Here is a 26318-nt window from a genome sequence, read left to right as displayed (position 1 = left end):
AGAAAGGGAAATACGTTCACGCACGTGTGCGTGTATGCAGCTGTGGGTGTGCCTATACTTAATCTTGTAAAAAGGAAACACAGGAAGGATCAATGAAGAAGTAATGACAATGGCTGACTCGATGGGCTGGGTTAAATAACTGGATGGAAGATGATCGGGATTGGAGAATACCTATTTATATAGTTTTGAATTTTGAACTATGTGTGTATGTTACTTCATAAAAATGAAACCATAAAGGATGAAAAAATACCAGACCTTAAAAGTGAATGGAAACAAAAACAAAAGAATCCTAACTACATATCAAATAGGTAACATAAGCAAATAATTAATTCACGCTCTTTTACAACAGTATTCAATACATGTATTCTTATGAAATATTTACTAAAGGCAAAAAGAACTGTAAAGAAATCTGAAACCCTATTTAGTAGGTCTATTGTTAGTGTTAATATTTATAGTATGATGAAAAATTTTATAGATTATAGGATAAAGTAGATAAGCAGATAAATAATAAACATGGTAAATATATATTAAAATTTTTTAAGTTAATACATATCTGTTATATATAATTACAAACCACAATATTTTAACTGTAAGAGGAAAGAGATACAATTATGCAATAAAAGAAGATAAGAAAAAAAAACTCTGTGGTACTAAATTTTGAATTGGTTCTATCAGAGGAACTCATGATTTCATATATTTCCTAGCTCTGTGCATTGAAAGGACCTGGAAAGTGATAACCCTTTAGCAATAAGCACACTCAGCAAACAGTCTTAGTTTCTAGCGTCATTCTTCACTAAAATGAGACAGGACTCCTTACAGAAGTGGCTAATTCCAGATCAGGAGCAGAGAAAGACCAAAGTGAACCTGGATTGTCTTTTTGGAGCCAGAAAGCAAGGAACTGCTCAAACGGTCATGGGGATCGTGTTAACAGAATACAGGTACTGGCCTATAGGAATTTCCACAGGTATTTGGGTGAATTTAAGCACCCAGAGAAACAGTGACAACCATGGATTATTGTGTATATATAAAAAGAGAATAAACAAAGTTTCTCTAAATTTACTAATTCCAGTAATTTGTAGATTCTTTAGGGGGCAAGATTGTATAATCTACACGTGACGATTATTTTGTCTTCTTTTCTAGTCCTGATACGTTTCACTTCTTTTCCTCGTTTGATTGTATAGGTGAGAACCTTCCGTGTGATGCAGAATAGAAATGCTGATAGTACATGCCTTCTTCTTATTCCTGTTTCCATTAAGGTCATGTTTGAAAATATTTCACAGTTGAGAATGCTGCTGGTTATATGTTTTTAACGGGTTACCAAATTCTTTTATCTGCTTAGTTTGTTAAGAGTTTTTATCCTGAATGTTTTTTCTTTCTTTCCTGTAGAGATAGTCATATGATTTTCTCCTTAATTGCTCAGTGACATGGTCAATGAACCTTAAATTCCTAGAAAAAAACATGTTGAGCTTGGTCATGACATGCTGTATTTTTTATGTATTGAATGAGTTAGTTTGCCAGTCAGTATTTCAAGATTTTGGCATTGATGTTAATGTGGATCACCTAAAACTTTAATTTCCTGTGCTAGTCTTATCTCATTTCCGTTCTCTGATAGATTTTATGGAAACTGGGAACTTTTCTGGTCCTTGAATGTAAATAGAACTCAACTGCGAAGCCATCTAGACCAAGTGGGAAAATTTTAGATTTCTGATTGAATTATTTAATGGCTGTCGTATCATTTAGGATTTCTGTTTATTCTTAACTCTGTTTTGGTAATTTATGTTACTCTTGACACTTGCCTTTTTCATCTCAATTTACAGATGTATTGACATAAAGCATCATCACCTTTTTAATCTCTGCTGCATCTGTAAATATGTCCCCTTTTCATTCCTATTATCGTTAATTTATGTCATCTTTCTCCACCTCCCCAGTAATCTTGCCAGAGACTTGTCTATTTAATTATTTATCTGAAAAAAAATAATTTTTGATTCATTTATCCTCTATTTTGTGGTTTTGTTTTCTATTGTATTAAATTTTTTTCTTACCCATATTATTTTTTCCTTCTACTAATTTGGGCTAATTCTGCAGGTTTTTTTCCCCCAACTCTTAATAATTGCTTATTTGTTGGGGTGCCTGGGTGGCTCAGTCGGTTAGGCATCTGACTTCGGCTCAGGTCATGATCTTCATGGTTCGTGAGTTCGAGCCCCGCTTCGGGCTCTGTGCTGACAGCTGGGAGCCTGGTGCCTGCTTCTGATTCTGTGTCTCCCTCTCTCTCTGCCCCTCCCCCACTTACGTTCTGTCTCTATCAGAAAACGAATAAATGTTTAAAAAAATTTTTTTAAATAATAATAATTTCTTATTTGTTAACATAAGCATGGAGGGTTATGAGTGTTCCTTGAAGAACTGCTGTAGCTATTTCCCACAGATTTTGACATCATAGTATGTGTGTTTACCTCAACTTAAAGTAAAGCCAATCAATATCTGTACCTTTTTTCCAAACAGCACTTTTATGAACTTCATTCACTCCCCATCAGGATTATATGCCATCCTCCAGAGTTGATTGATGTTTTTAAATTTCTTAATCCCTAAGTTAAATCTCAGTGCTATACTAATAGTCCATATGTGTATTTACCCACAATTTCCCCGTTTTCTTTGGTCCCCAGTCTTTCTTGTTATCAGAACTTAATCTGTGAAGCACCTGGGTGGCTCAGTTGGTCAAGCATCCAACTTCAGCTCGGGTCACGATCTCACGGTTCGTGAGTTCAAGCCCTGCGTCGGGCTGTGTGCTGACAGCACGAGGTTGCTTGGGATTCCCTCTCTCCCTTTCTCTCTCTGCCCCTCTCTCACAAAAATAAATAAAGATACTTAAAAAAAAAAAAAACCAGAACTTAACCTGAGATCCTTTTTCCCTGAAGTACATGATTTAGATGTTCCTTCAGGGAGAACTTCTCAGTTTTTTTTTGTCTTTCTGGTAACATTTTTGTTTCCTCCTTGTTCATGAAAGATATTTACACCCCGTGTGTAATTTTAGGTAGATAGTTGTGTCTTACAGCAGCATTTTGGCGATCTCCTTCTCTGCCTAGCTTCCAGTATTGCTGTTGGGTCTCACTGCTATTCCTTCGTAAGGAATCTGTCTCTCCTTTCAGCTGCTTTTAAGTTCTCTTCCTTGTCTTTGGTGTTTTGTTGCCTAGGGTGTTGTGTGCCTAGCGATGAATTTGATTTTACTTGCCCCGCTTAGACATCATTGTGGTTCCTACAACATGGCATTTTGTCTGCTTCAGTTCAGGAAGGTTCTTTTTCAAAATACTGACTTCCGTCCATCACTGTGCTATCATCTCCTGCAACTCTGATTAGAAGTCTATTTGTTATGTGTTTTCAGTTTCCATCCTATATCCTTTAAGCTCTTCTAATTTTTTTATCACCTTGTCTCTCTGTCTATTCCATCTAATTTACATACATCCATTTTCCAAGTTACTAAGTCTTTCTGCAGCCACATCTCCTCTGCTCTTTAACTCATAAATTATATATATATATATATTTAAAAATTTTTTAATGTTTATTTATTTTTGAGAGAGATAGAGAGAGACCGAGTGCAAGTGAGGGAGGGGCAGAGAGAGAGGCATACACAGAACCTGAAGCAGGCTCCAAGCTCCGAGCTGTCAGCACAGAGCCCGACACGGGGCTCGAACTCATGAACCATGAGATCATGACCTGAGCCGAAATTGGATGCTCAACCGACTGAGCCACCCAGGCGCCCCTCATAAATTGTATTTTTATTTTTGGTGATTGCCTGTTTAATTTTCAGAAGTAGTTTTCATTTTTCAGAACTGCTTACTCAATTTTTAAAATTTCTTGTTTCCTTTTTTTCTTTGTTTCTCTTCTATTTCTTCAAATATTTAAACCCTACTAGATGTGACATTTCAATACTTCTATAGCTGGCAGGCTTCTCAGGTCTCGCTCTGTCATGCGTAGTGTCTACTGACTATCACTTGGATAATTTTGACTGTGCGCTGACACTCTTTAAAAACTTCACCTTTGGGGATTCTTTCAGGCCTGGGTCGAAAATGCATTCTTCCGGGGAATGTTGGTCGCTTCTAAAATCTCTGAGACTCTATCAGTCAGTTAAAATGATCAGCTTTGGGGTGTTTGGGATCATTGAAATAATGTAAATTCTGGATCCAAATCCAGGTTTTGGGGTTAGGAATTTTGTAAGGCAGCCTTTTTTTTTTTTCCTCTCTTTCTCAAGAGGTAAGACCTCTGTGTCCAGTGTCTCACTCTGTAGGTCAGGCTTATTTACACATATTGTTTTCCCAACTCATTTGCTGACCGTGTGGCCATTCAGAAGCCCCTGCTTCATACATGAGTCTCTCTCTGAACTCGAATGGAAATCTGGATCCGTGCTTTGTCGTTTTTCCCACCTGGCCCTTTAGAAGCCAAGCTCTAGGGTACCTGGGATTAGCAGAATATCCCCAGTTCTTGCTTACCCTTGATTGCTGGGGTTTTTTGTTTGTGTATGTGTATGTGTTTCTGGATTTTAAAGAATTCCCTTATTCTGTTGCCAAGGCAGCCATGCATTAAAAAAAAACTCTTTAAAAATTTTTAACCGGCATTTTTAGATGGGCCACATCAGAGGTAAGTTCTCTGAACATCTCATTTGCCATGTTGCTGGGAACAGAAATAAACAGTAGGTAAGGAATGATTTTTAGGAAGACAACATAAATGGCAGGATTGATCATCAGTGGACATCGGGCAGAGGCTGGATACAGGGAGACAGTTTTTGTTCTCGTGATTTATTCACACAATTATGCACAACCCCGGTCTAAATACTTAGATCTCGTCCCATAGGCAGCACACATAAAACAACTCGAAATGAAGGTATTTAAGACTCATTAGTTGTGGAAATCGTTGATGACTTTTTGTGGTATTTTAAACTAGGTCTGTGAGTCAGAGTGTATTTTCACAGCCTAACCTTAAGGAAGGGATACACTTGCCAAATCTTGAGCGAGGAAAATGAATCCCAAATTGAGGTGTAGGTGTCAGAACGGTTCCTTCCAGCATTACTTATTTGCCAAACATTTTTCAACATAAGGAGAGCACCTGAGCACATGCCAGGCCGTGGACCGCGCTGGGGGATGTCAACCGAAGCAGCTTCTCATTTCTCGCTGGGAGGGTCAAAAAGAGATGAGCCCACAGTGAGAAGCCCCTTTCTGTCCATTTCCTAAATGCAGCAGGGGGCTTCTCCGGAGCGGGGCTTCTCAAGGCGAGGTCCACACCACAGGACTTGTCAGAAAGGAGATTCTCAGATCCACCTCGAGGCCCAGAGATTGGTGTTTTACCACACCTTCCAGCTGACTCTCATGCGTACTAGAGCTTGAGAAGGGCAGCTCTTAAGAAGGCTGGTTGAGGGGCGCCTGGGTGGCTCAGTCGGTTAAGTGTCTGACTTCGGCTCAGGTCATGATCTCGCGGTTCGTGAGTTCGAGCCCCACGTCAGGCTCTGTGCTGACGGCTTGGAGCCTTGAGCCTCCTTCAGATTCTGTGTCTCCCTCTCTCTCTGCCCTTACCCCGCTCATGGTGTGTCTGTCTGTCTCTCTCTCTCTCTCTCACTGTCTCTCAAAAATAAATAAACATTAAGAAGGCTGGTTGAAATAGAGTGGATGTGATTGTTCAGAAAACAGTTCATTTTCAATTGGATTCTCCATTGTCAAACTACATTTGTCTCCAAGCAAATTATTTATAACAGACACAAAAAAACTAAATGTCCAGTAGTCTCAGACTAGGAAAATGAAATGGTGTAACCATTCGATGAAATTATGCAGCCATCAAAGTTACTTAAGGACATTTAATAATAAGGAAAATGCTTACAAAAGTGTTTAAATGTATATTCGCATCCCTCTGCAAACATACATTCTGATGATGGCAAGTGTAGACATTCATTGTGGTCCCAGGAATTCCTTAGTTGTCCTTGAAAATCAACGAGAACAAAATTGGTTCTCCATGGATCGTGAGATTCTGAGATATTGTTACATATACCTATAATAACACATATGCATTCTTATTTCATGTATTTGTAAATTGTCTAGAATAGGCAAGTATTAATTTCATACAATGCTAGAAGGAAATAAACGGTTTTTTTTTTTTAAGTTGTAGCAGAATTGCTTTGAATTGCGGGTTCCAGAAAATTACAGATTGCACCTGCCTTGCTGCATTTCTGCAGAGCAGTTGGGGGAAAAGCAGTACAAAGAGATCCTGATCTGGCAGATGGGATGGGGCCATGGCAGAGTCAGGTGCATTGTCAGTGGGCTTTCCTCTGGGGATATTTTCGGGCCAGTTCGTGACCCTGCTGACTGGCCATAAATCCTGAAAGTTTGAGAGCTGGAATGAGAACACAGGACATGCACAAACCTCCTTCCCCACGATTCTGCAGCTCAGAAAATCCCCAACATCTGGCTCACGTGTGAAGCCAGGGAAGCTACGGTTTCCACTGGCAGCCGGCCTTACCGAGAGCCTTAGCCGGTTGGCTCTGTGACACACAGGGAAAACACTTTGCGAGCATTTGCTGAGCATTTTATTCCCAAGTGGAAAATCTGCACACACATCCGATTAAACGAGAGACAATTTTGTAAGGCACCTCCTAGGGGATAAAAGTGTTTGACCTGATCAGGATTGGTCAAAGTAGAGATTATTGGATATCACACAGCCTGGTCTTTTGGTTTAACACTGGCCAAATTAAAACTAGGATAATACTTAGAGGCCAGGAATACTTTGACGAAGACAGAAAATCCACTGTTAACTTTTTTTTTTCCTACTTTTATTATAGAAGTTCACAAAAAAATTATCAAAAGGAAAAAGAAGAATTATAATACACATGCCCATCGCCCAGCTTTAAATACCATTTACTCCTTGGTAATGGGAGAAATATTTTGAGCTTCTGGGTTGAAAATCTTACCAACTCTATCCCATAAACAAACATGCCTTCCTTTATGGTGAGAAGGGTTTGGGTTCAGAACCTCTGTCCATCCGCTGGAGTTCTTTTGCGTCTTCTTTCAAGAGGCTTTGTGGGGAACGAAAAAGTAAAAGGGACGCCCATTGTCATGATGGCTACTGATGTCCCAGTTGGTACACTGACCTCCAAGGCATCTCAGTAAAATTCCTTCCAAGTTTTAAGAGCCGACACTGATTTCCATCGTTTATCCATGCATAAAGCAGTGAGTGCAGTTTGCTTTGAACACTTTTCAGCAGAACCTTTAACAAGGAAAAGCATTTCTTTGTTGCCCCCTTTCTCAAAGAAGCAACCGGCATTAAGCATCTAGCATTAAGATATATGGACAACTAATTTTCACTAATCCCTCTTCTTTGGTTCCATGCTTTGATATATTGAATAGCTGAAAAGAAAAGTCACTTTTCCCTTCTAAAACTACTTCTGGAAAACATGTTTGTTTGTTTGTTTGTTTGTTTGTTTGTTTTTCTTAACACTAAGCATCAGCCTAGGTACCGTGTAAGAATAAAGCCAATGCCACTGCTCTTGTCCTCTGAATGTCCTCATTCTAACATCACTTAGTTGGGGCTGTGGTGTGAACAGCAAAGCTGGCCTGAGGCAAGGTTTTCAGTGGGGAGTCCTGTTGTCTCATTGACTTTGTGCTATAAAATCTGGCCTCAGTTCCTCTAAAAGTAATTGGCCTTAATTTACAATAAAATTTTAATTAAAAATTCAACCCACTTAGGGGCGCCTGGGTGGCTCGGTGGGTTAAGTGGCCGACTTCGGCTCAGGTCATGATTTCGCGGTCCGTGAGTTCGAGCCCCACATCAGGCTCTGTGCTGACAGCTCAGAGCCTGGAGCCTGCCTTGGATTCTGTGTCTCCCTCTCTCTCTGCTCCTCCCGCATTCACGCTCTGTCTCTCTCTCAAAAATAATTTAAAAAAATGCACCCCACTTAAAGTTGACAAACTGTATAATAATAAAATACTGTCAACTCCCAAGTTAAGCCTCAGTTAAAATACAAAAATGTAATTAAATTAAAACAAAAATGAAAGTATTGGTAATTGCGTTCGCCACCATGCGGAGTATGACAGATGAAGATATATACCAAGTGGAGTGATCAGACCCCAGGACTTGTGTAATTTTCCTAAGCGTTCCCAGCATATTGAACCTTCAGATGGAATCATAACTTCAGTTGTTAATGTCCAGGTTGTCTGATTACATGATTCGCTTTGTTTTACTTCTACTATCCTTTGCATTTCTTAGTCTTGCTACAGATTTGAGCCCGGTCCCTTCCACCAAAACTCTTTTGCGTCTTCTTTTAAGAAGCTTTGTGGGGAAGGAAAAAGTAAAAGTAAAAGGGACGCCCATTGTCATGATGGCTACAGACCTCCCAGTTGGTACACTGACCTCCAAGGCATCTCAATAAAATGTCTTCCAAGTTCTAAGAGCCGACATCACTTCCTGTCACACGATGTCCGATGTACCACTTCTCCCCGTTAACGCCCTGTCCGTACAAGTGGTCGTGGGAGCAGGCGCCTCCACTGGCTGCTGGGAGCTACTTGTATGTGAGAGCCACTTGGGGTAGAGATACCGTGGAGACTGTTGTCAAGTTCCAAAGCCATCGTGTTCTCCATCAGAGACCTCCGTGTGGTTCCCTGCCAAATGAAACGGTTTCACTTGGACATCGCATACTTTGAAGAACCCCTTCGTGAGGTAGATCTTTCCTTTGTTCACATTTTGGGGCATGCACACTGTAAGGGATGAACTTTCGTTGTTGTTGTTGAAGGAATGGGGTGTGCTCAGTTCTTGGACTTGTATGAAATCTAATTTGTATGAAAATGAACATATTTTTAAATATCAAACATAGATATGGCATTTGAAAACGAATTTTGACTTTAGGAACAGCTTTGGTCACTTCATCAAGCTACTTTCGCTCTTCTGTGTAGTCGAAAGCTCAGACTTAGGGGATGGCCAGTGGGCCAGGAGATCCCTACTTGACCTCCAGAGCTAGAGCATTGCAAACTCCGAGTTGGCAGGGATTCCTTTCTTTGGTGACTCTGTGATAGGTGTGAATTTGTTCTTTGTTCTCTGGTCAGCCCTACTGAGTGCCTGTCCTGAGTCAGGGACTGTGCCAGGTGCCAGTCAGCCTTTGGTGAAGAAAACATATGTGTCACTCACTGGGCTCCGAAATTTAAGACCTCTTGGTATCAGTAATGGGTAATAGACTGATAGGGTGTTTACTGACATCATTCTTCCTCGTGACGCCTTCTCATGCTATGTGAATGTAACATGCCCGCCCTCTTTCTCTCATAAAACAGTGACTTTTCAGTGCCAACGAGCCGACTGACGAAAAACTACCCACAAAAGAAGTGTACCCAAGGCCCTTTCCATGCTGTGCACCTGGCCGAGGTTGTCACATGCCATGCTTGATAACTAGCTTTATAGTGGAAGTACTACCTGGTCTCATCCTTCGAATGGTGACACCATTCAGGTTTTTAGAATTGAAATGTTTGAGATCGTTGTGGATTTACATACACTTGTAAGAAATAATACAGAAATACACTCATGTGTACGTGTGTGTGTTCTATACGGTTGTATTGCCTGGGTAGATTGTACTCACCATTACAATCAAGATTTCCCGCACCACAAGGATCTCTGTTTCCTTTTCATAACCATGCCCACTTGCCTCCCCCGCCCCCTTCCTTAACTTTTCTGGCAACCGTTAATCTGTCCTCTATTGCTCAAATTTTTTCAGTTCACAAGTGTTAACCCAAGTGGAAACGCACAATATGTGACCTCTTTGGATTGGCCTTTTTCATGCACCCTAATTCACTGAAAATTCAATTCATTCAATTCAGAATTCATTCAATTTGTTGTATCAATATCTTATTCTTTTTTATCGTTGAGTAATATTGCATCGTATGTTTATTTCACAGTATTCCATACTTGGTTTAACCATTTATCTGGTGAAGGACATCTGGCCTGAATCCAGTTTGGGGCTGTTACAAATAACAGTGGTAGGAACATTTTGTGTGTAGGGTTTCGTATGGATAAAAGTTTTCGTTTCCCTGGATAAATAGCCACTGTTGCAATTTCTGGGTCATCTGTTAATTTAAAAAAAATGTAAGTAGTCTCTACACCCAATGTGGGGCTTGAATTCATGACTCCAAGATCAAGAGTCAGACAGATGCTGTATTTACTGAGCCAGTCAGATGCCCCTTATGTTTAGTTTTTTAAGAAACTACCAACCCATTTTCCATAGTGGCTGTACCACAAGCGTGTATCACTGTGCCAAATTTTCCACATCCTTGTCAGCAATTGGTGTTGTCACTATTCTTTATTCCTAGCTATTTTGGTAGGCAAGTAGTGATATCTCTTGGTTTCAATTCGCATTTTCCTGATGGCTAATGCTATTGAAATATTTTCATGTGTTTTCTTGTCCTCCCCCTGTATTCTTCTGCGAAATGTCTGTACATCTCTTTTTCCATTTTCTAATTGGATTATTTGTGTTATTACCATGAATTTCAGGTTTTTTATTTAAATACACATAATCCATGCATACACGTTTACAAACATTTTCTCTGACCATAGCTTTTATTTTCTGTCTTCTTCCCACGGGCTTTCACGGAGCAAACGTTTTTAAGTGTGATGAGGAAAGATTCATCAGTATTTCTTTTTACAGATTGTGCTCTTGATGTTGAAGTCTAAGAAAGACCTCTGTGTCTGATTCTAGACACCAAAGATTTTGTCTTATTTTTTTTCTAAAATTTTTATAGTTTTATGGTGTACACTTACACCTTTGATCCATTTTGACTTCATTTTTGTATGAGGTATGAGGCTTAGGTCAAGACTCATTTTTATCCATAGATATCCATTTATCCATGGTACCCCAGCGCCATTTGTTGAAAATCCTTCCCTTCCTTTACTGGGTTGTTTCTGCACCTTTGTTAACTGTCCATTGAACATTTTGTATGGGCTGATTTCTGGATTCTACATTCTGCACCGTTGATCAGTGCGTCTGTCCTGTCATCAGTAGTGCACTGTCTTGAGTGACCCTTCACAGCCAAGACAGTGACTCTCCTCACTCTGTTCTTCTTCGTTAAGACAATTTTAGCTATTCTAGGGCCTGTGCCTTTCCTGCAAGTTTTGAGTGACGTGTAGAAACCTCACTTAGAAGTCTTTCTACCTTCCCTGCCTTTAAATAGCATCATCTTGAGTATCCGATGATGTTGTAATTTTGGTCTCAGTCATCAAATCTTAATTGAAATCTCATGAGTAAATGATAATCTGTTGTATGTAGCAATATTTCTCTTTTTTTTCTTTTAATTTTTTTTCTTTCTGATGTCCCAGGATTCTTTAATCATCTCCTTTCTGTTTGAAGAAACTTCTTCAGCTAATCTTTAAGGGTGGCTTTGGTAGCATTAAATTCTTTGTTTTCCTTCATCTGAGAGTGTTTTTATTTTCCCTTCACTCCTGAAAGATAGTTTCTCTGGATATAGGACACTCAGTTGACAGTTCTTTTCCCTTTTAGCCCGTGAAACCACTTGGTTCTGTCCTCCATGGTTACTGACAAAAAAAAAAAAAAAAAAAAAAATCCGCTCGTTTGAATTGATGTTCACGTGTAATCAGTATAGCCTTTCTGTCTGGCTGCTTTTAAGATTTCTTAATTTATTTTTAAAATTTTAATCATGATGTCTCTTCATGTGGATTTTTCTGAGTTCATCTTGTCTGCACCCACTAAGTTCTTTGGGTCTGTGGGTTTGTGTCTTTTGCCAAATTTGGGAAGTTTTTGGCCATAATTTCCTCATACATTCTTCCATTCCCACTTTCTTCTCTCCTTCTGAGACTCTGCTGTTGAGAATGCTAGCCTTTTATTATTGCCCTGCAGGCCCCAGAGGCTCTTTGGGTTAGTTTTTCAGTATGTTTTCCCTTTTTGTTGAAATGGGGTGAATTCTTTTGTTCTGTCCTCTCTGGTCTCCATGATCGACTCTATCCAGTGAGTTTTAAAATTTCCGTTACTTCGTTTTTCAGCTCTGTAATTCCCATTCGATTCTTCTTTGTAGCTTCTGTTTCTTTCCTGAGATTTTTTATTTTTTCATTTATTTCAAGAAAATTTATAATTGACTCAAGTGTTTTTATGAAAGCTGCTTTAAAGTCCTTTTCAGAAAATTCCAATATCTGATTTCTCAGATTCTTTTTAGTATTGGCTTTACTTGATTGTCTTTTTCATTTGCGTGGGGATTTTCTTGGTTCTTGGTTGATGTGTGATTTTCTATTAGATCCTGGATATTTTGTCATTCGTGTTTGGAAACTCCAGATTGTATTTTAGGTTTTTTTTGTTTTTTTGTTTTGTTTTGTTTTGTTTTGTTTTTTTTACTAGGCAGTCACCCTATTTAGGTTTAGCATATGGGTCTTTGAGTACTTTAGTAGGCTGTGGTTCTTCAGACCTTCGGGGGAGCTATTTTGGTTGGGTTGGTTTATCTGGTGCCACTGGGGATCCCCCTGGTGTGGCTGGTGCTGCCTGAGGGGTCAAAGGGGTCTCCCCACTGGACGTCTCTCAGTGGGGGAAGGGTGTGGTTGGTTTCCCCTGTCCATTTTCCCAGCTTTAGGAGGAGAGTGTCAGACGCATGGGAACAAAGAACTTTCCCAGATTGGGTCACAGGCTGTATCTGGACCGCTCTTACTGGTTCCGTTTGCCTACACAAGTATCTAGTTTAAAGTGTATAAACAGTCTCCTTCCTAAAGATTTTTCTTTTTATAAATTGCTGGTATTAAATTCTTTGGGCATTTCTGGGCCTCGTGCTGTCTTCCCTTCTTGGGGCAAAAGTTCCAAGGAAGTCAGTGGTTATGTTAGGTCGAGTAAGTGGCATTAGGCGTATAGGCCCAGAGCCAGGTTGATTTGTGATAATCTGCTACCCTATCCCCCTGTGCTTTTGATTGTATTTGTGTTGCTGGATCTGGTCCTGTTTTCTTACCCCACACCCTCCTATCATCTCTGTTCCCCTCTCCAGGCCACAGTGCAGCTGGAGTGAGTTAAATGGCCTATTCACTTGGGTGACCTCATGTGAACAAGTGACCTGCCAATTTGAAGCTCCCTCCTGGTCTATGCAAGTGGCGTTACCTTGTTTACCAGTTACCACATTTTACTGAACGTTGGGCCTGATCTCGAGACTTTACTCATATTTTATCGGGAGACCAGCCCTCTGCCTCAAAATATAGCTAGCTTCAAGGAATAGCTTACATTAATCGGAGACTCAGTGGTACATATGGCCCTGGGGATGAAAAATCAGATGGTGGATTAATAGTATCATATTCCTAATTATACATGAGTTTGCAGTAAATCTGCTTGAGAGATCAGAATAGAGGTGGGGAACGGAGGTGGTGCTGGAATTGTGTGAATCGTTTATTATCACACAAGGAAGCTTCAGTACATATTTAATTTTTTAACGTTTATTTTAGAGAGAGAAACAAAGCACAAGTGGGGGAGGGGCAGAGAGAGACACACACACACAGAATCCGAAGCAGGGTCCAGGCTCCGAGCTGTCAGCACAGAGCCCAACGTGGGGCTCGAACCCACGAACCGTGAGATCATGACCTGAGCCAAAGTCAGACGCTTAACCGACTGAGCCACCCAGGTGCCCCTTGCTTCAGTCCATGTTTAAAGTTTGATTCATGCAACCATCAAAGGCCCGGAGCAGACCATCTTTAGCAACACCCTTAGCCTCCATTTCCCGGCCTCCACAGGCTCCTGGGCGTCCTGGACTGCGGAACCAGCCCGGGTGACCCTGTCTGCTCACACGAGGTACTGGCCAAAGGTAGTCTCTTGTTGGGTGGAGCGCGGCCCGTGCTGTAGAAATGCAGAACACCCTGCTCAGTGGGCCCCGTGGCTCCCAGGTATTGAGAATCTGTTTGGTGGTTTTAATCTTCTATAAATCATTCTGTAATTTAACTAAAAGAAGACTTTGTTTTCCTTCAGGAAAGTCATTCTTGACAGCTCCTCACTTAATTTATTTTAATTATCGTGACTGGTTTATTTCTCTTCTTTTTCTCTGCAAATGAATTTATAATTGATGTGGGTAGAACACATTATGCAGTTTATAGTTTAGTAACGTTATAAAGTTTTCATTTAAATTGCCAATGGCAAAAACTACTAGGGGACATGAAGAAAGAATTTTTATGGAGCTAGATTGTTGCAGCACTCAGTGGTTTGGGTTCGTACTTAAAATCCCTAACACAGATGACCTCTGCTTCTCTTGGGGGTTGCATATCAACAATCCCTTACTTTTCCAGAGCAAGTGTGGCTTTCTTTCAGGAAAGCGAACCTTGCTCTCTTTGCCAAAATGTTTTATTACTTGAAAGATCCCTTGCTATTGCTGGATGACCCACTTCATTAAAAAAAAAAAAAAAAAAAATCAACGGACCTAGTGGCAGGTGCTCTCTGTCCACACTAGCTGTGTTCTAGAGAAAAACACAGCTCTACCTTCTGGCCTCAAATATCCACACACCAGGAACCAGCACCTTGCAATTAACAAATCCTAAAATTGTGGAATCTCCTTTCTGACAGAAACATCATACCTAGTTTTGACGGACACGATGAAAATTTTGCCTTGTAAATGACACTCCGTGTAAAGGGACTGTACCAAGCATGAGAGAATGTTGTTTACTAGCCAAGGGGCCTCAGTCATGGCCATTCACCTTGATTTTGACTCTGATTTCTTCTAATTCAGGCAAGTTTGGGTTTTGTGCCGTTTCTGCTCATATTTGAGAGCCAGTGACCCCCGCAGTGACCTAGGCCTTGACTGTCCTACCTTCTTTCTGGCTAGCTGCCTGAAGGCTTCTGTAGATGACAGGGGCAATAAAGGAATTCAAGATGCAAGCCAATTATTGTTTGTTTGTTTTTTCTATTTCTGAGGAAAGTGTTGGTAAAGAAAAGAGTTTGAAACTATCCATTGGCTAAATAGGTCAGCAGATATAGACTATCATTTTCAGGGTTGGTTTTTCTCGACTCACCAGAACCTAAAAGAATCTCATATATTTATTGGTTTGCACTTACTTGGATAGGAAATTTATGGAGCATCTTTTCCTGTGTTCATAGAGGGCCCCAGCTTTTATCCAGAAGGAAAAGAAAAAAAAGAGAGAGCGAGAGAGAAACTTCTTTGTTTTCTGTCAGTGACCACTTGTTAAACAGGAGTGCAGTCAGACGCACAAACGCTGCGGTCGTGTAGCCAGACATCTGACCTTTGCAGTCGGAATGGCTAGAACCGTAACAAGCGTGCAGAGCCTGGCACGAGTAAGCGGGACTTGACTGGGGCTGGGGGACCTCGGTGGGGAGTTGGAGTCTCTGTGCTCAGAGCACCTGGGATAGGGGTTTACTGTGAAGGAGTGGGGGAAAAAAGAGACATTGTTGTCGGATGATTTCTTTTTTAATTTATGCAGCTGTGTAGGCGAAAAACTGAAGTCAAAGGAACCCCATGCTGGTAGAGGAAGGGCAGAATCATGGGAAAGAGTACCTTCTGGAATGTCACGTTTCTTTTCTGTTCTCTGCATTAGCAAGTAAATACGGTAGCACTGCCTGGAAACAACAAAAGAATTGAAATGCGCCATTCTAAAAGGCGTAATAAAATCAGACAGGCCAATCCGGGACTTTATTTTTGAAGTATAAGCAGTCACTATGCAGGTGGAGTAAGAATAAAGCTGTCTGAGGATTCCTCCCTCTTTAGTAGACACGCAGAGCCCAGAGCCTGCCAGAGCTCTCTAGACACTTTAACCATATCTCTCAGGGCTTTGAATGTCCTTCTGGGAAAGAAATTTGCCGGCGGGCGGTTGGTCATCCCGTTGGACAGGTTGCAGTCTTCTGGCCCCGCCTGGTAGAGTGTTGGGATAGAAGATGTCTCATGACAAGGATTAGCTTATGTGGGATGTCCTAGCCTCCATCCGTGTGTCCGTGAGCTCAGCCATTCAGCCCATGAGTTTTGAATTCCTTATTTGTTCGAAGTCTTGGGAAAATTCACCAACTTTATTAAGTCATCAAGGAGCCATAGACAGCCTTGAATGTTTGCGTCACGCCACCTGTGTAGCAGTGCTGTGTTCACAACCCAAGAAGGAGTCAGGCCCTCCCCACAAAAGCGCTCCATGTAACTATTAGAATTAACTGTTAATAAGGTGTGTTTTATTTAAACAGCACGCGAGGTCAGTTTCCACATACTTCCTGATATTCAGAGTAATAGATAGGCTCCTAAACTGACAAATTGCCAAGTGATACGACTCCAGACCAGCCCTAGGATGGAGAAGCTGTCCTTCATGCATCTTGGGAAGCAGAGCTTCCCCCCCACCCCCCGGCAAGCAGGACAAAGGTCCCCCCCGGCTTCGCTCCGCTGTGTCTCAGCCACTGGAAGGTGAGCCTGGGTGAACCAACCACGAGGTCTCCAGAGTCTGACTTGATTCCTTGCCCCTCGTCTCCTTGCGTTTTACCTGATTCGGTGCCTGTTGCACTCTCCTTGCTCCAGTGAGCCAGTGCCACTGCTTTTATGTGCCCCTTCCCAGTCCCCTAGCAAGGGACTCTGACCCCAGCCACTGGCCCCCTCCCCCGACACATTTACTATGCGTAGGTTTCCAGGTGTCGCCTTGAACCACTCGAGTTGTAATCTTTTTCGTTCAAGCGTGGATAAAAGTCAAGGCCTGGGGGACATGGAGAGAGGACTTCCTCCCAGAGATAATTCCAGAGAAGGCCTCTTTTCCCTGTGTGGGATCCCGCAGGTTTGCTGTGGTCTAGGGATTCAGCTCCCTAGACCTGATGAGTCCTGTGTTCTCATCAGCTCATGTGTCCTGTTCCTCTGTGGCTGTAGGTCCCCTCTCACCCTCCCCTCCCCCTAGGTGCACACTCCCAACACCTGCCCAGCCCCCGCCTTCCCTAGGGCTCTGCTTCCCAGTGGCCGTGAACTTTCTCCCCGGTCCCCTGTCCTAACAAGTTGTTTGAGGCCTCCTCGATCCTGACTCCTCCATGACCCCTCTGATGTCCTGTCCTCTCCCTTCTCTTAATGTCTTACTGCCTTAGCCTTAAAATCCCCTGGTTCTTAACATTTAGCTCTTTTCTCCATGTTTCCTATGCTGTAATTTTGTCTCCTTAATGGCATCGTAAGCTGTTAGAGGAAAGGAAGGAGGTCGTTCTTCTTTAAGATGGTTCGAGCGTTGACTCCATCATGCCCGGTGGCAGGTGCCCACCGGGTATTGACTAACTGGGGCCCTGTCCCCATGGCTGTGATACCCCATTCCTGCCTCCGAAGGGCCTCTCTGTTGATGAGGGAGAGGACCCACCATATTAATGTGGCCTCTTCTCCCTACTCTCTAGAGGCCCTGGAGAGAATGAGGCAAGTTGGGTGTAAGTACTGATTTATGATTAGTAACGGGATTGTACCCTACTCACCAGAATCAATTTCGATCCCTTTTTAAAGCATGAAAATTCCTAATGTGAAATCGCCTTAAGCCAGGTAACTTTTAATAAGATACACCTGCACCAGTAATTTTCACATCTCTCATATCTCCATTTCCTTGAGATATTCCCTCTTTCTGCATCACGGAAGCACCTTCTATGTGTGGCCATATTTATTCTTGACATAATTTCTCAGATTTATCTTTCTTACTAAATCGTACATCCATTGGGAGTAATGGCTATGCCTCCCTAATGCCAATCACTGCTCTTCCTGTGAAGGCGGGTATACTTGGAGTATGGTGTCTCTGGTGTCACCAACTCTGCTGATTCCGTATTCAACGTGCCAGCAAAGCGAGTGTCCGCATTGTCCTTCTCAACCTTGGGACCAGCAATGGTGCCTCGCCTAGAGCTCATGATACTCCATCCACGGGGCAGGACAGACAGCGGATAAGGACAGAGGTAGTAGGAGCTCGATGGATAGAAGGCTATTTTGCAGAAACTTTGAGCCCACAGGTAGTTATTGAATGCCTGCTGTCTGGAGGGGCCCTGCTAATAGCTGGCGATGGTAGGACCTCTGTCCCTGGTGCTCACAGCCCCACGACAGAAACTAATGATACGCCGTTATTTACCTAAACTGGGCTGAGAGTCATACGAGAAAAGTAACAGGGGGCTTGGAGGCTGTTTGAGGGGAGGCGGGCTTCTACCCAGGAGTTCCTCTGAGAGAGGCATCCAGATCCAGCTGGCCTGACACGAGTCTGAAGTACTTTTCCTCTGCATCAGTGAGAAACATCATACTCCCGTCAGGAAGAATTTTCCAGCACTGGGAACCCATGGCATATTTATAGCCCTTTTTTTTTTTAACGTCAACTTGTCGAGCAGCATCTTTCGCGCAGCCTGCTCCCCAGAAGCATCTCCCATTCGTCACCGGCTGTGGCAGCACTGATGCCAGACGTCCTGTGGCCCCCATCTCCGCAGAGCAGGGTGAGCTGGGACGGAGGCTGTGCCGTTGGCTCACCGTTGGCACAGCGTCCCCAGAAGCCCTGGAGTCCGGAGGTACTTCTCTGGGCCAGCTGGTGCCATATATAAAGCTCTAGACCTTGGCACTGGATGTTGGTAACTGACTGAGAAGCTTAATTCTGCGGTCTCATTTGTGTTTTTTGAACGATGATGATGGCAGGCCATTTTTTTTAGACTCTCGATACACCCCCGACAGCAGGTTGTTACCGGGGGAAGGGGAGGTGGCTTGAGTTCCCATCCCCCATCTGCGGGGGTCAAGGTCTCCCTCTTCCTTCTTCCATTTCATTTCCTGCTGATGGTGAATGGTGGGTAAAGGAGGAGGCAGTGGCAGGTGGGGAGCTGAAGACAGGGCACAAGGAAGAATTTGTGTTGGAGAACACCGTGTCCATTCTAACCCTGGGGAGTGCGGGGATGCTCAGTGTTATCGGGATGCTGCATGTTCCAGAACATGTTCCATGTTCTTTCTGGGCATAAGAGGGAAGGCATACCTTGCTGTGGAAGAACGGCATTATTCACATTTGAATATTTGAAACCTCAAATACGATATGAAAATGGAAGACTGTGAAGAAAAGATCGGTGGAGACCGACCCTTGGTGTGCAGCTAATTGGGCTGGGGAGTCCGGTAAAGTGAAATACCACCTGTTGACTAACTTACATCAGCTCCCAGGAACAATCAAGGCGATTTGATTTGGGGCACAGTTCCTCATAGGAAAGCTCTGGGTAAAAAGTGCTGTCGGGCTCTTGACAGAAAAAAAAAATCACAGATCGCCTCTAGCTCATCCGTAAGCCTCATCCTGGTTTTCTCTGTGCAGAGGGGAGTGTCTTCACACAGCAGCATTTTGGGGGTCTCAGACCTTCCGTTCAGCAGAGAGGGGGGGCCTTCTTTGGGCTTTTCTTAGGGAGTGCATGAAACCGGATACAGCATCATCGCTCCCAGGAGGGCTAGCCCTCCAAACCAGACCCCGTATGAGACCTGAAATGAGGAGGGAGGGACTGTCTCAGTGAGGAAAAGAGGAGGCGCTTTGCTGCAGAGGGTGACATTGGAGCTGTATCTTGCGGGATAGCCAGGTCACGCCCAGAGCTCAGAGGCGGACACGGGAGTTTTCTCTGTGAAGGGAACAGTGTGTGCAGAGGGAAGGGTGCGCGGCGTCCCCCTTGAGGAAACACCTCAAGGTTAGGGATGCCTACAGGGGAGGTCGCGGCCAGGAGGGGTGGGTCAGGGGGATGATGGGACAGCCTTTCTCCTGAAAGCAGTGAAGATACCTGTGGGCTTTATAAGTAGGAAAAGGAGAGAATCACATTGGCTTTTCAGAGAATTCTGGTGGCAGGTGAGAAACCAGAGTCAATAAGCACTATGTCGGAGCCGAGGTGGGAGCTGCTAGAAACCTCGGGCCTTGTGTGGCAGTGGGGGAAGGAGGTGGGAGTGAGTGAGGAGGTCCTTGGGAGTGCTCATGGTCAGAGCCTTCATCAGCAAGGGAAGCAAATAGGGGAGAGGCAGCACGCTCCCTGCAGGAGGCCCGCACAGAGCAGGGCACCAGGGGAAGTCATCAGCTGGGACCTGGAATCTGAGACCTTTCTCCTGAGCTCCAGAGCCGATGATGAAAGGTTTTATTTCAAGTTTGTTATTCTATGCCAACCATGCTACTGGTGCGATTTCTTGATCCTTGGTTCAGAGCAACTGTTCTAGGTATTGATACCATCTCCACTGTGTGGAAGAAGTTGTGCCTAAGAAGCTAGGCAGTCCGCCCAGGCCCGCCGTCTCCAGCCCTCTACCCACCACCCCCATGGAAACCTTTCTTGGTTTTCTCATGGGCCTGCGGGAAACGGATGGTCCCAAGCAGAGCCCCTGTCTCCTGGTTGCATGTCTGTCTCCCTTCCTTGTATCCTCTCACCTCATTAGCGACCACACCCTTTCCTTAGTTCCCAGCAGTAGAGAACATTGGAGGGCCCAAGTCGCCTTCCCTCACTTCCTCCCTTCAGCACATCACCAGTTGGCCATCAACCTCAGTATTCCACCATTGGGGTGTTTCTCCACTGAGAACCAGGCCCGCCTCTCAACCCCTCTGCCCCTCACGACCGCTTTGCACAGTCTCTGAGTTCTCTCTCTTACCTGCTCTGTTGGGTTGTAAACTCTCCAAAGGCAGGGACTGTGTTGTATGCATTTTTGTATGCCTTAATGGCCTCTGTCGTTCACTGTGTCTTAGCAACAGTAGAAGCATAAAATTATTTACTGATTGATTTAGTCAAGAGGGCCTTTAACTATTTAATGAAACTTTAATTGTATTTTACTGTTTGTTTGTTCTTTAGTTAGCCCAGACCGGAAGTGTAGTTGTGGGGTATGTGTGCACTCAGAATGGCCCACAGGTTCATGTGAGACCGAGGAGAAACCAGCAGATGAAATCAATGGTTTGGGCATCAAGTCAAGGACTGGTTTCTAAACTTGCTCCAAAGGGCTGACTTCTCTAGGAAGGTCTTAGAAAAACACTTGGACTTCATATGTGGCTCAGATCTTGGGCGGTTTCAAGGCCCCATGTGGAGCATATAACTCTACACACCTCCAAAGCCAGCCTTCCCCCGTCCCTGTAGACAAGATGGCCAACTTCAGGCAGAAGTTAGGTTATCGGTCATTCCCCGAAAGAGGATCTTTCTCCTTCTTCCCCTGCTTGCATTCTTCATCCACTTCGCATTTTAAAATTATATGTGACATACTCTGGGTTTTTAATTAAGAAGGGAAATGAATTTCAAGTTAAATTACTTTAAAACCTGCAGATGTTATTCTCATAAGGAAATGGCCTCGTTTTATTTACAAGTGGAATTTTAATTTTCTCAGCTTTTTCTCACCTCTATTTGGGGATCGTTTTAGATCTGTTTCCCTCTGACCTCCATTTTCGCCTTCCCTGTCATTTTTGAAAACTCCGATTTTGGTGCCCTTTGGAGGCGGGGGTCCGGCATGCTGCTCGGTTGGTGGAACTGTGGTCGGGGCATGGGCCGACGCTGACAGTTTTTCATGCCGTGAAAACACATTAATTTGGATGCTGTTGCTTTAGATTTGTGATAAGTTAGGGCTGGCCAGTTTGTGATTGACACTGAGTAAAATGTTTGGCCTTTGTATGTATAACACTGTCTTTTTCCCACTAATTTTCAAACTGACAGAGCCGAAGGGACCACAAGAGCGTATTTGTCACAGCCGCGTCACTTGACAGGTGAAGAAACTGAGGTACAGAGAATGGGTGAGCCCTTGACTAAGCAAAGCCCTGATCTCTATTCTCAAATTCCTGTGGTACCATGTACAAAAGAGATAGCTTCTTTAAAACCTTCCTAAACATCCCTCCCTTTGAAACCTATACTAATGCAAGGAAGGCCTCCTTCTCGCCCACCTTCTCCTGCCCTACCCCATCTCACGTTATTCTAATAGTGAAGTTATCGTCACATCCTTACACACCAGCAGGGCTTTAATCAATCCAGAGATAATTTTGGAGCCTTCGCTATACTAGAAATGCAGCTTCTCGCCATTTTTTCTCCAGACAGCCCCAAAGTGGTCCCTTCCAGGGTGGTCCCCTCCCCTTTACAGCTGGCGATGCAAGCTGTAATCAGAGCAGGCTACCTCCCTCTGCCAACAGGCCCTCGGTTGAATCGCCAGCCTCTTAGGCTAGCCCCCAGGTTCAGTATCTTGCAAGCTCTTGTAATGTTGGGCAAGCTCAAGGAATTGGCTGTGAGCAGCTGCAGTGACTGTTACCATCGTAAGCCCTGTCCCAGAAGTTTGAAAGGACACTAGGCAAGGTCAAAGGGACCTTATATCTCTCTCCAGAAGCTCTAAAACAATGGTGCGTGTCCTTCGGGGGCGTGGATGGCGTTAAGACTCTGAGAAGGCGCTGGACCACTCCTCCCTCCCCAGATCGAAATATAGAGGCATACAAGCACACACACACTCACACAGCTTTGCATGGCATCTCAGGGGATCCGTGGATCCTCTGAATCCCATGCATGGAGTGTAAGAACAAGTTTCCTTAACTTACGATGAGTACCATGTAAATTGGTATATGTCACTATATGGTTGGTGATATCTTACAGTACACCATGTGATCCCAAATAAACTCACATGGTAGGTATATTTCTCCCACTCAATAGCTGTAAAATAATCCATAATAATATTAAAATATTACTTCTTGTTGCTACATTTATTGTTTACTGTGTGTTAGATACTGTCCTAAGCACTTTTGAGGTAGGAACTATTATTAACCCTAGTTTAAAGGCCAGCAAACAAAGGCAGATAGCAGGGCACTCGCAGGATCTATAAGAGGCCTGAGGACCATGCATGCGATTGAATGGAATCCAAAGCACCTCTCAGAGTTTGTGAATGAGTCCTAATGTTGGTCAGCACACTTTCTTTAGGACAGTCTTCAACCAGTTCTTTAACAATTGAATCACGTACTCAAAATGCAGTACCCAGAGGACATATATCCAGTATTGGCCCAACTCTGAGTCGATAACATGCCCAACCCCTGGCTGGAACCCCTGTGGTTTCTGTAGTGGACAGCCAGCTCGCGGGTTGACCCTTGTCTTCATTCTATACCTCACACTCACGAAGGACCGATTCTCCCAGAAGACAGTGGGCAAGTTAGGAAGGGAGCGTAAATACTGGGCAACTAGAAATGATAAATGGACTGATGATCTGTTACTTCCAGCCACAGGATTTTGTGACTTGGTGATTCTGTGCTATCTTTTGGTTGAGCGATTAAATGAATTACTGGTGATTGAGTTCATGCCAAATGTCCAGCGCCAGCAGCTGGGATGACCCAGATGCTAGGTCCACACCCTGGGCCCCGAGAACCTACCACATGAAAGGAGACAGGAAGCAAAGCCTGTTTTCCTTTAAGGGGGAAAAAAAAAGGTAGTTGAGCTAACTGCCATGTTAAGTAAGCCATTTTCATGGGAAAAGAATTTTATGTGTGGGGTAGTGGGGCGTAGTAAAAACTTTATTTTCTTTTTAATTAGATGCTGGTTTTTCAGATGCCTTTGGGCCATACTAATGTGTGAAGAGTAAATTCGGAACTTGTTGGGTTTTTACGGGAATTTATTGTGTAAAAGCAGCTCTCTGTGGGGGCGCCTGGGTGGCTCCGTCCGTTGAGCGTCCGACTCTGGATTTCGGCTCAGGTCACGATCTCACGATTCATGAGATCGAGCCCTGCGTCTGCTTTGCACTGAGGGTGGATCCTGTTTGGGATTCTCTCTGCCCCTCTCCCCCTCCCCTGCTCATTCTCTCTGTCTTTCTCAAAATCCATAAGTAAACTTTAAAAACAAATCTTTTTTTTTTTATTTTTTTTTTATTTTTTTTTTATTTTTGGGACAGAGAGAGACAGAGCATGAACAGGGAAGGGGCAGAGAGAGAGGGAGACACAGAATCGGAAACAGGCTCCAGGCTCTGAGCCATCAGCCCAGAGCCCGACGCGGGGCTCGAACTCACGGACCGCGAGATCGTGACCTGGCTGAAGTCGGACGCTTAACTGACTGCGCCACCCAGGCGCCCCTAAAAACAAATCTTTTAAAGCAGCTCTCTGCTCCAGTCACTTTAGCCATAACCAGCACAAGTAGGATTGAGTGTTTTACCCCCACCTATTCACACATTTCAGTCCAGATCCGATATTTGTGCATGTATACACTCCCACCCATTTTTTCCCCTTTTTAGGGCTTGACGGTGAATAGGACCCTGAGTCGCCACCTCAGCTAGGCAGTCGGACTCAGTAGTTGGGGTGTTACTGGTCACGTGCGGCAGGAAGCAGTGTGATGGGACTTTGAAGCCAGACACACTGTCATCCCATCAAAAACTCTCCTCTTTCTTCAAAACTTCTCTTTTCTCTTTGTGTTTCATTTTGGATGTTCTCTGTCACTCTGTCTTCAACCTCACTGATCTTTTCCTTCTACGATGTCGGATCTGCTCTTCGTCCCTTCCAGTGATTTTCTTAGCAGACAGTGAAGTTTTCATCTCGAGAAGTTTGATCTTTGTGGTATCTTCATGTCCCTTCTTACTCTCTGAATGTAGGGAATATGGTTGCAACAGCTACTGGAATGGTTTCGCCTGCTGACTCTAACATCTTTGTCAGTCGTCAGTCCATCAAAACCAGGTTGATTTTTGTTTTCACCCCGTGGCTCACGTTTTCCTGATCCTTTGGATGCTTGGTAGTTGTTGGATGCCAGACAACGCAGCCACACGATGTGACTTCTGTCTTGTTGGGCGCTTCCTACTTTTGCATTCCTGTGAATATTCTTCAGCTTTGCTCTGGGGTAGAGTTCAGCCACCTAAACACAGCCTGACCCTTCAGGTCTTGCTTTGTGAGCAGTGGTCAGTCTACAGCTAACTGTCCCCCAGCCCCGAGTCACAACCCTCTTGAACCATCCACCCCATGCCCAGTGGACTCTGAGTTCCTCCATTCTGGTTGGTAGAACTGTCAGGAGTCGTCTGTGAGTGCTCTGCTCTGTTCTCTCTAGTCCTTCGGTGTGTCCCTCACACCCAGGGAGTTTATTCACGTGCACGTGCTTCCTTATTAGTTCTCTGAAGAATGTTTGACGGGACCCTCTGCACGTCTTCTCTTTCTGGATTGTTCTCTGTGGGCGTCTCTACTCAGTCCTGTAAACTCTAGCTGCCTTGGTATCCCCTTGCTCGATTTTCGCAATCTAGGGAGTCTGTGCCTTCTTCCTGAGTCCTTCTCCCTTGTGCTGCCACCTGGGAATTTTCTCGAGGCGGTAAGCTGGGGCGATAGGCCCCAGCCTGCTTGTTCTTTGTCTCGGGGACCCCTGTGTCTTACTGCCTGGTGTCCAATATCGTGAAAAGGATTATTCTATGTATTTTGTCTGGGGGGCGGGTGTGTGTTTCGGGTCAGGGTAAATCTGGTCTCTCTTACTCCATCTTGACTACATTCACAGGAAGTGAGGCAAATGTGGAAAAGGTACCACTCAAGGATTTCATAGTCTACTTGCATATTAGTTACTGATTTTGCCCACAGATTTCTTAATGCAGCAGCAGCTTGCGTGTTTGGGTTGCTCGTTTGTTCACTTTCCCACAAATGCTCATTGAGCACCTAGTAGATGCCGTCTGAGCTAAGAGGCACCCACGGTATAAACAATGATGTGTTGCTTCCTGCCTCAGACTCAGACTAATGTGGGCATTGACTGAAAATTTCCCTGAGGGGTGCCTGGGTGGCTCTTCCGGGTCAGCGTCCGACCTCGGCTCAGGCCATGATCTCGCAGTTCTTGAGTTGGAGCCCTGCGTCGGGCTCTGTGCTGACAGCTCAGAGCCTGGAGCTGCTTTGGATTCTGTGTCTCCCTCTCTCTCTGACCCTTCCCCGCTCTCATACACACACACACACACATGCACACACGCGCACACACACACACACACACACACACACACCCTCTCTCTCTCTCTTTCTAAAAAAATAAATAAACATTTAAAAAAATTAAGAAAACTTTCCCTAAAGCACTTGTGAGCAACTTTCTTGAAGGTGGCACACGCATTGCCTTCTTGAATGGGAAAAACAGAGGCCCTTAGAGGAGGAAATAAGAGAATATTTGAGTAGCAAGTCTTTTGGACAGAGCTTGGAAAACAGTAGGTACTCAGTACATACATAGTATCTGAAGAGATGATGAAAGAATAAAAACTATCTGCCAATTTAATAATCATATTGATGATTTTGGGACCATAGTGAGCTCTGTATGGCATGAAGGGATTCGAAGGTACCTTTCCATCTGACTTGCAAAGCAGTTGAACTGGACTTCTGGATTGCACCATCGATACACTCCAGGCACCGGTCTTTGCACTGTTGGCCGTGGCAGTGAGTGAGACACGGTTCCTATCCTCAGAGCTTGTGGCCTAGAGCTGTGTGAGGTACTAGCTGTGTCA

General features: G+C 43.9%; 1 protein-coding gene across 4 annotated transcripts in view; it reads left to right on the top strand.

Annotated features, from left to right (window-relative positions):
* GLIS3 (GLIS family zinc finger 3) overlaps positions 1–26318 on the top strand; it is a 449362-nt gene that overhangs the window by 270674 nt on the left and 152370 nt on the right. The window lies entirely within an intron of this gene.

This window comes from Herpailurus yagouaroundi, unplaced genomic scaffold (assembly GCF_014898765.1).
Source record: "Herpailurus yagouaroundi ecotype Mexico unplaced genomic scaffold, PumYag 199, whole genome shotgun sequence".
NCBI classification, from domain to species: domain Eukaryota; kingdom Metazoa; phylum Chordata; class Mammalia; order Carnivora; family Felidae; genus Herpailurus; species Herpailurus yagouaroundi.
The sequence above is the reverse complement of the archived record's forward strand: the minus strand, read 5'-3'. Positions and strand labels throughout refer to the sequence as shown.